General features: G+C 38.1%; 1 long non-coding RNA gene across 1 annotated transcript; it reads right to left on the bottom strand.

The window, feature by feature from the left end:
* Positions 1–7,397: 7,397 nt before the first annotated feature.
* LOC111821903 (uncharacterized) lies at positions 7,398–10,080 on the bottom strand. The gene is made up of 2 exons (XR_002825244.1): positions 9,671–10,080; positions 7,398–7,729 (listed from the first exon to the last, which is right to left on the bottom strand). It is a non-coding gene; the product is annotated as an uncharacterized LOC111821903 (long non-coding RNA).
* Between the last annotated feature and the right edge of the window lie 3,507 nt (positions 10,081–13,587).

Genomic DNA, 13,587 nt, shown 5'->3' with positions numbered 1-13,587 from the left:
AAGATCAGCAAGATAGCAGGGCTCTGGCTCACAGGCTGCAAAGACTGATGAATCCCAAGATCGGCAGGCAAGATGACAGGTGAGCAGCTAGCTGAAGTCCCAAGAACCAGAGGTCAGATGAACAGGAGCTAGCTGCAGGATGTAGAGCAAGCAAAAACCCGGGAGCCTTGCCAGAAAATTCACTTGTATTAATGCAGGCTACACCTTCAAGGAAGCTGCCTTTCAACTCATTGGCTACTCACAGTAGATCCTGTCATGGAGGTGATCACATTATATCAAGTCTCATCATAGGAGTGATCACATCATCATACGACTGCCAAACTACATCATAACTGCCAAACCACTGAGAATCATGGCCCAGAAAGTTGACACCCATCACTGACAATCACAATAACGTTAATATCTTTAATTACTTATTTAATTATTCTTCTCCGTCAGATCCTCCCAGAAGTAACCATTATTCTGACTTCCAGCACCGGAGATAAATTTTGTCTACTTTGAACTTTGTATAAATTGAGTAATACATTATGTACTCTATTGTTTCTGATTCTCTTGCTGAACATTTTGTCTGGGAGAATCATTGGTGGTGTTACATATAGTAGTTTGTTTATTTATTTATTTTTATTTATCTGTAACTTTAATTTCTACCACCTCAACCTCTCAACACCCATTGGGATTTATATTGGGATTATAAAGAAAAATTTTGGGAGAATTGATGTCTTAACAACACTGAGTTTCCCAGTCAATAAACAGGGTAGACCCTTCTGCTTACTTAAATATTTAAAAAACTTTCTTACCAATGTTTTGTAGTTTTCAATGTAGAAGTCTTATACATTTTTATTAGAATTAATTATAGGTATTATATGTTTTGATGCTGTTATAAATGGTAATTCTTAATTTTATTTTTACTTTTTTGAATGATCACGGTGAACAGAGTCTTCACCTGCATTGAACTGTGACTTGAGCAAGAAGTAAACACTTATTGTAGCTAACCCACTGCCTGATACACATTTTGCCTTCATTAATGGTATTTCTTTTGTTTTGGAGATGGGTTACATTTAGTGCAATCAAATTATCAATTTCCTTCCCTGCCCTCTTTCTGGGTTCTGTGTCAAACTTTAAAAGGCTTTCCAAATGTCTAATTGTCAGATTGTCAATTTCCATTTCCATAAATAGTATATGAAAGTGCTTAAATCCCTATAGGCTTACCAGAACTGCATTTTATCATACTTCCTTAATTTTTTCCAGTTGGTGAAAAAATGAAGTGTCATTCATTTGATTACCAGTGAGTTTGAGACTCTTTATATATGCTTAATGGTCATTTGGACTTCTGCCATCAATTGCCTGTTAATATCTTCTCTCTCGGTTTTAATCTGTGATGTTTGACTTTTTCTATTGATTTATAAGATGTTTTTATAAATAAAGGGTTGTTCCAGTCATTTATTGCTACGTAACAAACTACCCCAAAACGTAGTGTCTTAGAATACCACCATTTTATTATATCTCAACATTTTGTAGTTTAGGAATTCGAGCAGGGCTTGCCTGGGCAATTCTTCTGCTCCATGTTGCATCACCTGAGGTTGCTCAGTGGTTACTTACTGGTGGCTGGTATGTTCTGGAGGACCCAAGATGACTTCACTCACATGCCTGTCACCATGGCAGGAAAGGCTGGAAGGCTGGGCTCAGCTGGGCACCTCTCCCTCTCCATGTAGTCTCAGGCAAGGTAGTTGGACTTCTTACATGCCAACTCAGGGCTACAAGAGAGAGTGTTCCAGGAGACAGAAAGTGAAAGCTGCCAGTCTCTTAAGGCCTGGGCCTGGAAACCAGCATACATCTACCTATAGTAGTCATTAAAGCAGTCACTGTCTGCCTGGATTAAAGGAGACGGAACACAGGGCTCACAATGGGTGGGAAGAGGGCTAAAGAATTCAGGACCATTTTTAATCCATCATAAGAATGCAAACTTTTTCTAGTTAAATAAATCAGGACTTTTTTTCCCCCTGTTTGCCCTTGTTCTTTCACCTTTTTTTTTTTTTTTTTTTGTTACTCAGATGTTTTAAATTTTTATGCAATAAAATTTTTATTTCATGATAGTTTCTAAGTTGTATGTCATGTAGAATGGTCTCCTCCATCAAAAGTTACTTTTAAAAAACTTCCCTTATATGTTTTTCTAATGCTTGTGTGGTTTATTTTGGTGTGTACATATTTGACTCATAAGTAATTTATTTTGTAATATAATATGAGGTAGGAGTCAATGAAGTATTTTCTAGGATAAAAAATGAATGTAAGTCCTTTTGCTCTTTTGATTTAATCTCATTGCTCAGTGAATAAAATTCTATTCTGTGTTTCTGTATTATAGTAATAGAATATTATTTTATATATACCTCAACATAATTTTGAAGACTGTTGTTAGTCCAATATAAATGAATTTTCTCACAAATGTTTAAGGTTTGTGTTCTGCTAGACTACCAAAACTATTTAAATAGCATTTCCACTAAGCCTAGCTAAATTAATGCTCCCAGTTTTTTATTACTTAATTCCGTGCACCTTCCCATATCATTGTATTTTGAAAGGACTTCTTTGGACCTGATCTGATCTTTTGGATCTCCTTCCAGAGATTGGCCAAATCCTCGGTTCATCATAGGAAGGAAGAAATGCAGACATCATTATAAAGATTTTCAGATTTGGACACTAGAATTAACCCAGGAGATAAACACTTTTAATGCAACACATTTCATTTTGGGAAAGAATTTCTTTCCTCCTCCACTTTTGGGCATATAAACAGAATGGTTTAAAAATGATGTGTAGTTCTAAAGCAAGTTAAAATTAATTTCAAGTTGAGTATTTTGTCATATTTCTGTGAAGACAACTGTATCTATCAGTGAACTGTATACCAAACAACACACACACAACACAGACATATGCAATTATACATATGCACCCCTATACACACACACATATACACACACATATATATAACAGTGTTCTTCCTTTAAGTAGAAAAAAGCCTTTGTAAGATATTTTCTTCAAAAGTATCTTCACTAAAAAAAACTGTCCATAATTTAAGGATGAATGGTGGAATTCTTGATTGAGACTTCACTAGGGGAAGGAAAAGGATAGGGTTTGGGGGTGAGGTGAGGAATAAGTGTGGAGAGCAGTGGGCAGGGGGCTGTTGTTCCTAAATCTCCAGCTAAGAAGAAAAACCCAAAGAGATTTTGAGACTTCTCCCAGGAGATTTCACAGCAGATGAGAAAAGAAGAATTCTCAGCGAGTAGAATTTTCTTAGAAAAGGAAGATGATGATAATAGCAACGATAATACTAATAACAGCAATATCAGTGATAACAAACATGTCCACTCTGGGCCTAATTTAATCACTTATAAAACAACAAGAATGGACTAAATAAATAATCTTTAACTTCAGTTCTAGCTTGATGGTCTGTTGTGCCCAGTTTTCTTTTTTTAAAGAATGTAGTATAACAACAATAGTATATTATGTAGTATAATTAACAATAGTTAACCTTATATTAGTTCCTTAGGATACACTAGTCATTTATGAACACTTCCATTATGAAAGACATTCTTCTTGACACTGGGAATACAAAGGTGAACAAGGTGGTCTTGGTTCTCGTCCTCATGGAGCTTATAGATTCTCTATGTTTATGAAATAATTATATTCTTCAGAACTAAGACCTGAGACACTTACTCTAGTTAGTCATAATACGTAATTTACAAATTCCAGGCTGAATGAACTGCTCTTGAATTGGTCATGAGGTCAATATACTTAAGAATCAATCTGATACATGGACATATTTTTTTTAACTCTGGTGAAGTTCACAATACTTACATTAAGCAAGACTTTGGAGATTATCTTTGCCCAACCCATCACATTTTACAGGTGAGAACAGGGATGTGTAGGGAGATAAAAGCCAGTTTCAGAAGAACAGAGCCAAAGTGATTATTCTGTTTCCTTATTACCCGTTTCTTCCACTGGGGGGCAGCACAGTGTAATGGTCAGAGCTTGGGCTCTTCAGGCCAGCCCTGATTCGATTCCGTTTTTTGCCACTATCAGTATGACGCTGGGCAAGTTGTTTAACCTCACCAAGCTGTAGTTTTCTTGTCTGTAAAATAAGAGTGGTATATATTTTATAGAGTTTTTATGAGGATTGGTATTAATCAAGATACTGTATGTAAAGCTTTAAGAGCAGAATCTGGCACATAATAAAGACCCAGTAAATTATTAGTGATCATACTCAGTTATCATACTTCATGTACCTTTTAGCTATAATTGTTTTTAATTTTCATGCCAATTATTTATTTTGGAATAATTTATACATTTATATTACATACTGTGTGTATACTGTGTGTATAATGTATGCAACCGAAGTGCTCCTTAGAAGCAAGGATGGAAAGACTTTATCTTGCTTACTTTGGACGCATCATCAGGAAAAACCAATATCTAGAAAAAGACATCGTGGTTGGTAAAGTAGAGGATCGGCAACCAAAATGAGGGGAATCCTCAATGAGATGGATTGACGTAATAGGCACAACAATGGACTCAAACATACCAGCAGTCATGAAGATGGCACAGGACCGGGCAACGTTTTGTTCTGTTATACTAAGGTTGCCACCAGTTGGAGGTGGCTCGATGCCAAGTAACAACAACATCTATGCGTGTACATGTATATATTTATATAAGATATGGAACCCTGGTAATGGAGTGGTTAAGTGCTTGGCTGCTAACCAAAAAGTTGGCAGTTCAAATCCACCAGCCACTCCTTGGAAACCCGGAGCAGTTCTGCTGTGTCTTATAGGGTCACTATGAGTCAGAGTCAACTTGACGGCAACGAGTTTTTTTTTTTTTTTTTTTAATATAATACATATAAAATATAGTAAAAGACTACCAACTCTGCTTCTCAGATACCCAGGCACCAATATTATTAGTTTCATATGTATCCTTCCAGAAATAATCTTCTTTTTACATACATACAGTGGCATACCATATCTATACTTACTATTTTTAATTTAAGAATCTATTTTGGAGATTTTTTCCATATTACTACTTAATGACCTTCCTTGTTATTGTTGTTATTAGGTGCCATTGAGTTCATTCTGACTGATAGCGACACTATGTACAACAGAATGACCTCGTCGTGTGGCATCCTCACAACAGTTGCTATGTTTGAGCCCATTGTTGCAGCCACTGTGTTAATTTACCTCGTCAAGGGTCTTCCTCTTTCTCGCTGACCCTCTACCTTACCAAACACGATGTCTTTCTCCAGGGACTGGTCCCTCCTTATAACATGTCCAAAGTACGTGAGCTGAAGTCTTGCCATCCTCGCTTCCAAGGGAAACTCCGGTTATACTTCTTCCAAGACAGACTTGTTCATTCTTCTGGCAGTCTATGATATATTCAGTATTCTTTGTCAACACCATAATTCAAAAGCTTCAATTCTTCTTCAATCTTCCTTATTCATTGTCGAGCTTTCCCATGCATATGAGGTGATTGAAAATACCATGACTTGGGTCAGGTGCGACTTAGTTCTCAAGTTTGCTCTCTTGACTGCTGCTTCCATGGGTGTTGATTGTGGATCCAAGTAAAATGAAATCCTTTACAACTTCAATCTTTTCTCTGTTTATCATGATGTTGCTTATTGGTCCAGTTGTAAGGATTTTTGTTTTTTTTATGTTGAGGTGTAATCCTTCCCTACTTCTTTTTTATGACAACGTAATATTTCGTTATATGATGTACCTAACTAACTTAACCAGTTCCCATTTATGGAAATTTAGTTCATTTCTAGTCTTGTGCCATTACAAACATGGGACTACTGGGTCCAAAAGTTTGCGCCCTTGTGATTTTGATTAGATAATTGCCCTCTGTAGGATCTGGACCCGTTTATACTTCCCTCAGTCCCATCTTCCCTAGTACAGTAACTTGTCAAACTTTTGATTCTTTGCCAATCTGATAGGTAAAAATATAGGATCTTAGTGTAATTGTAACTTCCATTTATTTTAGTATGAGTGAGATTATTCATTTATTTTAAGCAATTGGGTGGATGCCAACCTCCAACCTTTCAGTTAGCAGCTAAGTGCGTTAACTGTTTGCACCACCCAGGGACTCCAGTTGTTCTTAGGAAAATAGAAAAAGGAGAAGCTCTTGAAAACACACATTTGCTGGAACAATACTTCGCAGTGGATCTTTTTCAGTGAGTCACTTCATGTATTTACCAGCGATGAGGAAACAAGAGAATTGGGTTCAACTCACATAGAGAAGATCTCTACAGTGAAAGGAAAAGTGGTTTTCAGTATGTTTTGGCATATGAGGGCTCCTCATCAGTGAAGCTCTTGAAATTTTCTTCCAACATAGAGGAGCTTCTTATAATTATCAGATATTGAGATTAACTGCAATTCATGAAAATTTTCAGAGGGGTTCGGAGGTATGTTGTTGTTGTTGTTAGGTGCCATCGAGTTGGTTCTGACTCATCGCGACCCTATGAACAACAGAACTAAAAGAAAAAAGATATAAAAGGAAAATTCTTTAAAATTTTGTTACCTGTCAGTTTTGTGACTAATTCCTTCTTAACCAATCTTCTAGGAACTTTCTTTTGCATAATTATACCCTCTATTATTCTGTGTCTTAACTACTCTTCATTTGGAGAATTCCAGTTACTTCTGCTTCTTTTGCTAGAATCCTAAGAACAGCCACCAGTCACTTTTCCTTAACTCTTGGTAATAGTTTTGGCAATAATTCAAACATGGCAATGCCTCTCTAGGACCAAGCGCCTTCCAGAACACGGACCCTAAACTTTTTCAGTGAGGACTATTTTCATTTTCTATGATGAAGAACACATTGGTTTGGGACATCTTTTCTGAATATCTGTGTTTGGGAGTGGGGTGGGGGGGCACGTGGGAAATGATGAGAGGATAGGACTTTTGTGGACAGTTAAAGTTGTATGTGGGGTAAGTTTCATGCTGATGGCAAACAATTCAAAGTTCCCCAGATCTACAAATAAAATTTGGTCCTGAATTTAAAATTCTTCATCTGCACATATTGCTGTTCAACTAATTCTGACTATTACCTCAGCCAACAACCATATATGAAACCTTGGAGTACGCAGTGTTTGGAAAGACGATGCAGCCTCTCCCCAACCATGCACAATCAGTGTGACACACAGGAAGCATGGAGGACTGTATGGTATTTATGTCTTAAAAATCAATTTCATTTCTGATTCTAGCTAAAATTCTTGCTGTTGTTTATTCTTTTTTTGCCCCATAAAACCCATTGCTGTCAAGTCAATTCCAATTCATAGCGACCCTATAGGACAGAAAACCACCTTAAATCCTTTTTGAATCAAAATAATGATACACAAAAAATATGCTCCTACTAAATATTCTGTGATTTTTCAATAATCACCAATTTATTATTTGAAGAGATTTATGACAAAAGGAGTGAATCTTACAATGTCACCAGCAGAGCATTTTTGGATGTGATGTGTGATTCTGTTTTCCATACTTTACCATGAATAATGCAAAGGAAATGAAAATATTTGGCAAAACAGATGGAATTTGGGAGGGTAAGGGAGCCATCTCACAATATTTATATTCTCTGTGTCATTTCAGACTTGGTGTCTTTGTCATCAGTTCTAGGCTGCTCCATTATTAATACCACCGTCTGGTAAGATTCTAGTCCTCTTGGCATTTCTTCTGTTGGGGATTCTTGTGATCTTAGTCTATAAAAGAAACACAAATGGGCAATGTGTGAGTTGGGACCAGAAAGTAAATTTAGTTCTGTTTGCTTAAGAGAGTGCCTTGTGCATTCTCTGCTGTGCACCTTTCTCTTTCTATTTTGCATAATGTGTATTGAACTAAAAGAGCATCACATACTCTTCCTACATGATTTCAAGAATACAGAACATTAATTCAAAAGAAAAGATGTGATGGTAGGACAAGGTTACAACGCTGAAGAAAATCCTGCAGGAAGAAAATCAAATGGGAGAGGCTAACATTCTAACGAATCCTTGGGTTGTGCAAAAGGTTAATGAGCTTGCCTGCTAACCAGAAGTTTGAGTTCATCCAGAGGTACCTTGGAAGAAAGTCCTGGTGATCTACTTCCAAAAAAATCAGCCACTGAAAATCCTATGGAGTACATTTCTACTCTGGCACACATGCATCTCCATGAATTGGAGTCAACTTGACGGCAACTGATCTTTTTAATGGAACCCTGGTGGCATAGTGGGTAAGAGCTCAGCTGTTGACCAAAAGGTCGGCAGTTTGAATCCACCAGCTGCTGCTTGGAAACTCTGTGGGGTAGTTCTGCTCTGTCCTATAGGGTTGCTATAAGTCAGAATCGACCTGACAGCAAAGGGTTTTTCTGGGGGGGTTTGATGTTTTTAACAGATTCTATTTGTTTCTGAGCACTAAGCTAGGCTATAGCTTGTCTTTCCACATTTATCAAGGGTGATAAGATGGGAGCCAAGCAGATTGGTGGTTCGTAAAAGGTGCATGAATAAAAAGGAGAAATATAAACAAAAATTGGCTAAACAAAGCAAAAGTAAAATTTGAACTGGGAAATCCAACAACCATGTCTAGGTAAGGTCAAGGAGCAGAGTGCTTGCAGACAATGGGATCCCCTGAGGGATCTGCTGTTGGTGTTTCCTCGGTGGTGTCACTGGACACTGAGCACCCATCAGCCCAGTCGGTTAAGCCACTGGAGTCTGGTTCCTGGGTTGGTTCTTGACTGGTCTCCCCAGTAGAGAGGGTAAATGGTCCTTCTGTGGTTGGTTCCTATTAAACTGGTTCTGTAACAACAGTGTGGTCCTCTTGAGCCTTGGCTAGTTCCTTGGCTAGGTGGAATAGTTATTCTTCAGTAAGCATTGGAATTAGGTTTTCAAGTGGCAAAGTTTGGGAAAGGTCTGAAAACAACAACAACAAAAATGAAAAGTGACTCTGTATTAGATTGGTTTCATTGTACTGCTTAAAACCCGTAGCCCTCGAGTCGATTCCAACTCATAGCTTAGTTTTTCTTATTTTTAAACCAAGATAATTAAATAAGAGAAAGGGGGCAATGACTCAAGATATTTTATGAAAAACATTTTCACTTAAAAATCAGGCCTGTCTCAAAATGATGCAGTTTATGCAAGTCCTCTTTCACCTCCTTTTACAAACATTGCCCTTGGCCTCTAACTGTTGGTATAAATGATGGGATAATCAGGTCAGGAAAGTACTAAATTACCAAATTTGTACATTGTAAGGCATTTGGTATATTGGATCATTGCATTGTCTTTTCATAAAACCAGCACTTGTGTTTGAACTTGTCCTAGGAAGGGAAATAAATAATCCTTTCTTATATCGAGAAATCCATGAGTCAACCCAACATAGTTACATTTCCAAAATAATTTCCTTTACCACCCTTGCTTTTCCTTGTTCAAATCTGTCGGATAGTGGTATAAAGGACTGAGTGTTCCATCTTTTGCCAGAGATGGGACTGTTGCAAGCCAACCACACAGAAAATAAAAAAATATTTTCATTAAGGAAGAAAAAAAGTCATATTGAACAAATTTCCTTATTAATTGACTCATAAGTTGCAAAGTATAGACCAACAAGAAATTTCCAATTTCAGAACCAACACAGCAAAATACAAGCCAATACAGACAAATCAGGATCACACTTACCTTGTCTTTTTATTGATTTCATCCAAATCAGAGTTATTAAGGTTGAAATACTCAAAATATGTTTCAGCATTTTGGCAAGGTTTTCCAAGTGTGAGGACTAGAACAGAACTGAGAAGTGTGGCAGCCAGTTGAGTCAAGTTAGTCATATTTAAAGAAACTCCGCCCCTTAGTATTGGTTTCCTCCACCCATTTTGAAATATTGCTGCCAGCAACAATAGGCTTTGTAAGTAAAAGTTCAGACGCCTATGTTCACTACCACCATGGAAGTCCAGAGGTTTCAGTTATTTCCCAGGTGGTGGAGCTCAGGTGAAGTATGAAGGTGAGGTATGAGGGAGGAGATTTGGCATGATGGTAGCTAAAGAAAAGGTCAGGAGGTGGAATGGTCCAGACGATTATGATTGTGTGTGCTTCTGTTGGAGGCATTAGGCAAAGTCATTCCAACCCGATAAAAGTAGCTGAACTTCCTGAAAGTCAACACAAGCTTGTTGTGAAACAGACCTGACTTGGCATTTTGGCTCTGTCTTATGGGAGCTGTATAAACTAGGCCTATTGTGGAAACTTTCTTGGGTGGGGTCCCCTCATCTGCAGGATGAGGGGGACAGTCACCTCACAGAGTATTGGGAGGAGTAAATAAAATAATGCACATAAAGTGCCTGGTTCCCATGAAAGGCTCAATAAACAGGGATTTTCTCTCTTCCCTTCTTTATTCAGACCAATGATAAGTGGGGAAAATTTAAAGGTAACTAGTAACCATTTGCCTTTGAGTAGACTCCTACTCATGGAGACCCCATGAGTGTCAGAGTAGAACTGTGCTCCACAGGGTTTTCAGTGGCTGATTTTTTAGAAGTAGATCACCAGGCCTTTCTTCCGAGGTGCCTCTGGAAGGACTCAAACCTCCGACATTTTGGTTAATAGCTGAGCACATTAATTATCTGTACCACCCAGGAAATGCAAATATTTTTAAACTATGTATTTTTTCCTGCAAAAATGGATTCCTACCATTTATGGAATCTACACAACATTGAATCTTTAGTTTTTAATCTTTGGTAATTGCTATAGTGCCACAGTCTTGACTTCAGCTAAAAGTTTGAGACTTAAAAAAAATTGCTTGTAAATAATACTGACAAAAATGATTTTATTCAACATGAAGACTAATGCCATGATTCCACAGGCTTTCTCTTCCCAGCACTTCCCTGGGGGTGGCTACTTGGGGAGGTACCATGGGGCAGGGGTGGTGTGGGGAGAGTCGTTCTGACTGTCCTTTTAGCTTTACCTCCTTCATATCCATCCACTTTTGCCTTCTGTACATTTTACACATGCAGAGCAGGTATTGGATCTAAGAAAATTATGCCCCGGTGGGCTCAGAGAGTACAGTCTAGATCTATGACCAAAGGCAGATATGGGAGGGACACCAGCACCAGGACTGAGAATCACCTATGCTGCTACAATAGGTCCAAAGTGCAGCATCCATAAAATTGCCGTCAGACCAGGGGCTGGGAGCAGTGTTGAGCAGAAGCATCTGATTTCTTGAGCGTGTTGAAAAGCAGGTAGTATTTGTTATTGATTGCAATTAATAATTATAATAATGAATGGCTAAATTAACATATACCTCAATAATTTTAAATCACTTGGGATTCTACAACTGGTGGCACAGTGGCTAAGAGTTTGGCTGCTAACCAAAAGGTCGCCAGTTGGAATCCACCAGCTGCTCCTTGGAAACCCTATAGAGCAGTTCTACTCTGTCCTCTAGGGTTGCTATGAATCAGAATTGATTCGACAGCAACGGTTTTTCTTTTTTTCTTTTTTTTTGTGATTCTAATAGCAGGCACTGGTGGTTGGTTTAGTGGTAGAATTCTTGCCCTCAGTGTGCGACACCCAGGTTCAGTTCCCAGCCAATGAATCTCATGTACAGCCACACCTATCTTTCAGTGGAGGCTTGTGTGTTGCTGTGATGCTGAACAAGTTTCAGCAGAGCTTCCAGACTAAGGTGAGCTAGGAAGAAAGGCCTGGTGATCTACTTCTGAAAATCAGCCAATGAAAATCCTACAGATCACAACAGGCTGATCACACTGTGCATGGGGTCACCATGAGTAGGGGGCTAACTTGATGGCAGCTAACAACAACGAATGATTCTAATAGGCTAATCTAAAGTTTATTGCACATTTGTTGGGGAAAGTAGGTTTGCAAAGCAGATCAATAATGTGAAAGGGAAGAAACCTAACAGTTATGATGTGTTGGGCACAGTACCATTTGACTTTTGTGTACATATCTCATTTAATCCTGACAAAAGCTCTGTGAATTGTTATTTTTATCAGTATTTTACAGTTGAGAGAACTGACACTCAGAGAGGTTAATAACTTGCCCAGATTAGTGGTGAGGGGAACTTGAAGCCCAAATCTACTCATGCCAAAGCTCAAGTCTAATCATTTTAAGAATAAAAGACAACAACATCTTTTCGTATACTTGACAAACTACTTTAACAGGGGTCCCTACTTGACAACCCAGGAAGTACTTATTACAATGTTTTTTTTTTTTAATATCATTAATAGAAAGTTAAGATATTCTGGCCGCCAAAAATCAGCTAGAGTATAAAAGCACTACATTTTTTAAGGACTTGACTGTAAAATCATTTTCTCTGAAAATATCAGCTTCACTAAATGGTTCATTATGATTAAACCGGTTGCCATTGAGTCAATTCTGAGTCATAGCAACCCTATAGGACAGAGTAGAACTGCCCCCTAGGGTTTTCAAGGCTGGTAGATTAACCTTTTGGTTAGCAGCAGTAGCTCTTTACCACTGAGCCACCAGGGCTCCTCATTATGATCAGGCACTAAAAAAACATTTAAATTCCAATTTGGGAGTAACTAAATTCAGGTACTGGGCTAAAAACATTCAAGAAAGTGAACTTAGGAGATAGGAATTGCTGTCATGAATTATCTTGCTCCATCAGCTGATAATTAATATTCTGTTTCATTCATAATGTCTGTGACTTAAGTCAACCCAGGCAATCATTAGTCATCTACCTTTCCCTCAGTCTTTCCTTAGTGGGACACGGGGGAGCCATCTCCAAATTATCGTCTCGGAGAATGTGCCCAGAAGGCAGAAGTGTGAAGAGATGGGTGAGGTGGATCTTCTGAGCTCATTCTCCATTCCCAACCAAAAAAAAAAAAACCCAACCAATTGCCATGGAGTCGATTCCGATTCATGGCGACCTCATGTGTGTCAGAGTAGAACTGTGCTCCATAGGGTTTTTAATGGCTGATTTTTCAGAAGTAGATCAGCAGGGCTTTCTTTGGAGGCACCTCTGGGTGGCCTTGAACCTCTAACTAACCTTTAGGTTTGTAGCTGAGTACATTAACCATTTGCACCACTCAGTGACTCCGTTCCCAGCTCTTTCCTAAATTGGGTATTTCTTCCCAAATGTAGTTAATGATTTCTCCTGCCTTAGTACGTTTCCTCTGGCCACCTGGATCTGGACCTTTCCACTAGATATTTACTTTCAACACATGTGCTGCATTATCATTATTATTTTATAAAAGTGGTAAATACTGTGTATATTGCTAACAAATTTTTTTCAAGTTAAAAATTTACCTTGGGCATTAACCATGTCAGTTCCAAAACCTGTTTTCAGGTATTCCAAGGCAAAAAGCCAGTTTCTTCACATGAAAAAAAAAATTTTTTTTTCTCTAGAAATGTATCCATTCCTTTTTAGAATAGATTTTTGCATTACTTAAATAGAATAGTTTTTTGATGAATTCACCATTATGTGGCACTAGTTAAAGACACTGAGTACCTACATTTGGTCTCTAAAGTAAAGGCGCCATCTCTCAGGATATATAAAGCAAGAGTCTTTTGTAAAAGTAAATCCCCACTACTACGCTTAGGAACATCAAACACATTTCTGAAAGTTGTGTTAG

The sequence above is a fragment of the Trichechus manatus genome, unplaced genomic scaffold (genome assembly GCF_000243295.1).
Source record: "Trichechus manatus latirostris isolate Lorelei unplaced genomic scaffold, TriManLat1.0 scaffold00114, whole genome shotgun sequence".
NCBI lineage: Eukaryota > Metazoa > Chordata > Mammalia > Sirenia > Trichechidae > Trichechus > Trichechus manatus.
The sequence above is the reverse complement of the archived record's forward strand: the minus strand, read 5'-3'. Positions and strand labels throughout refer to the sequence as shown.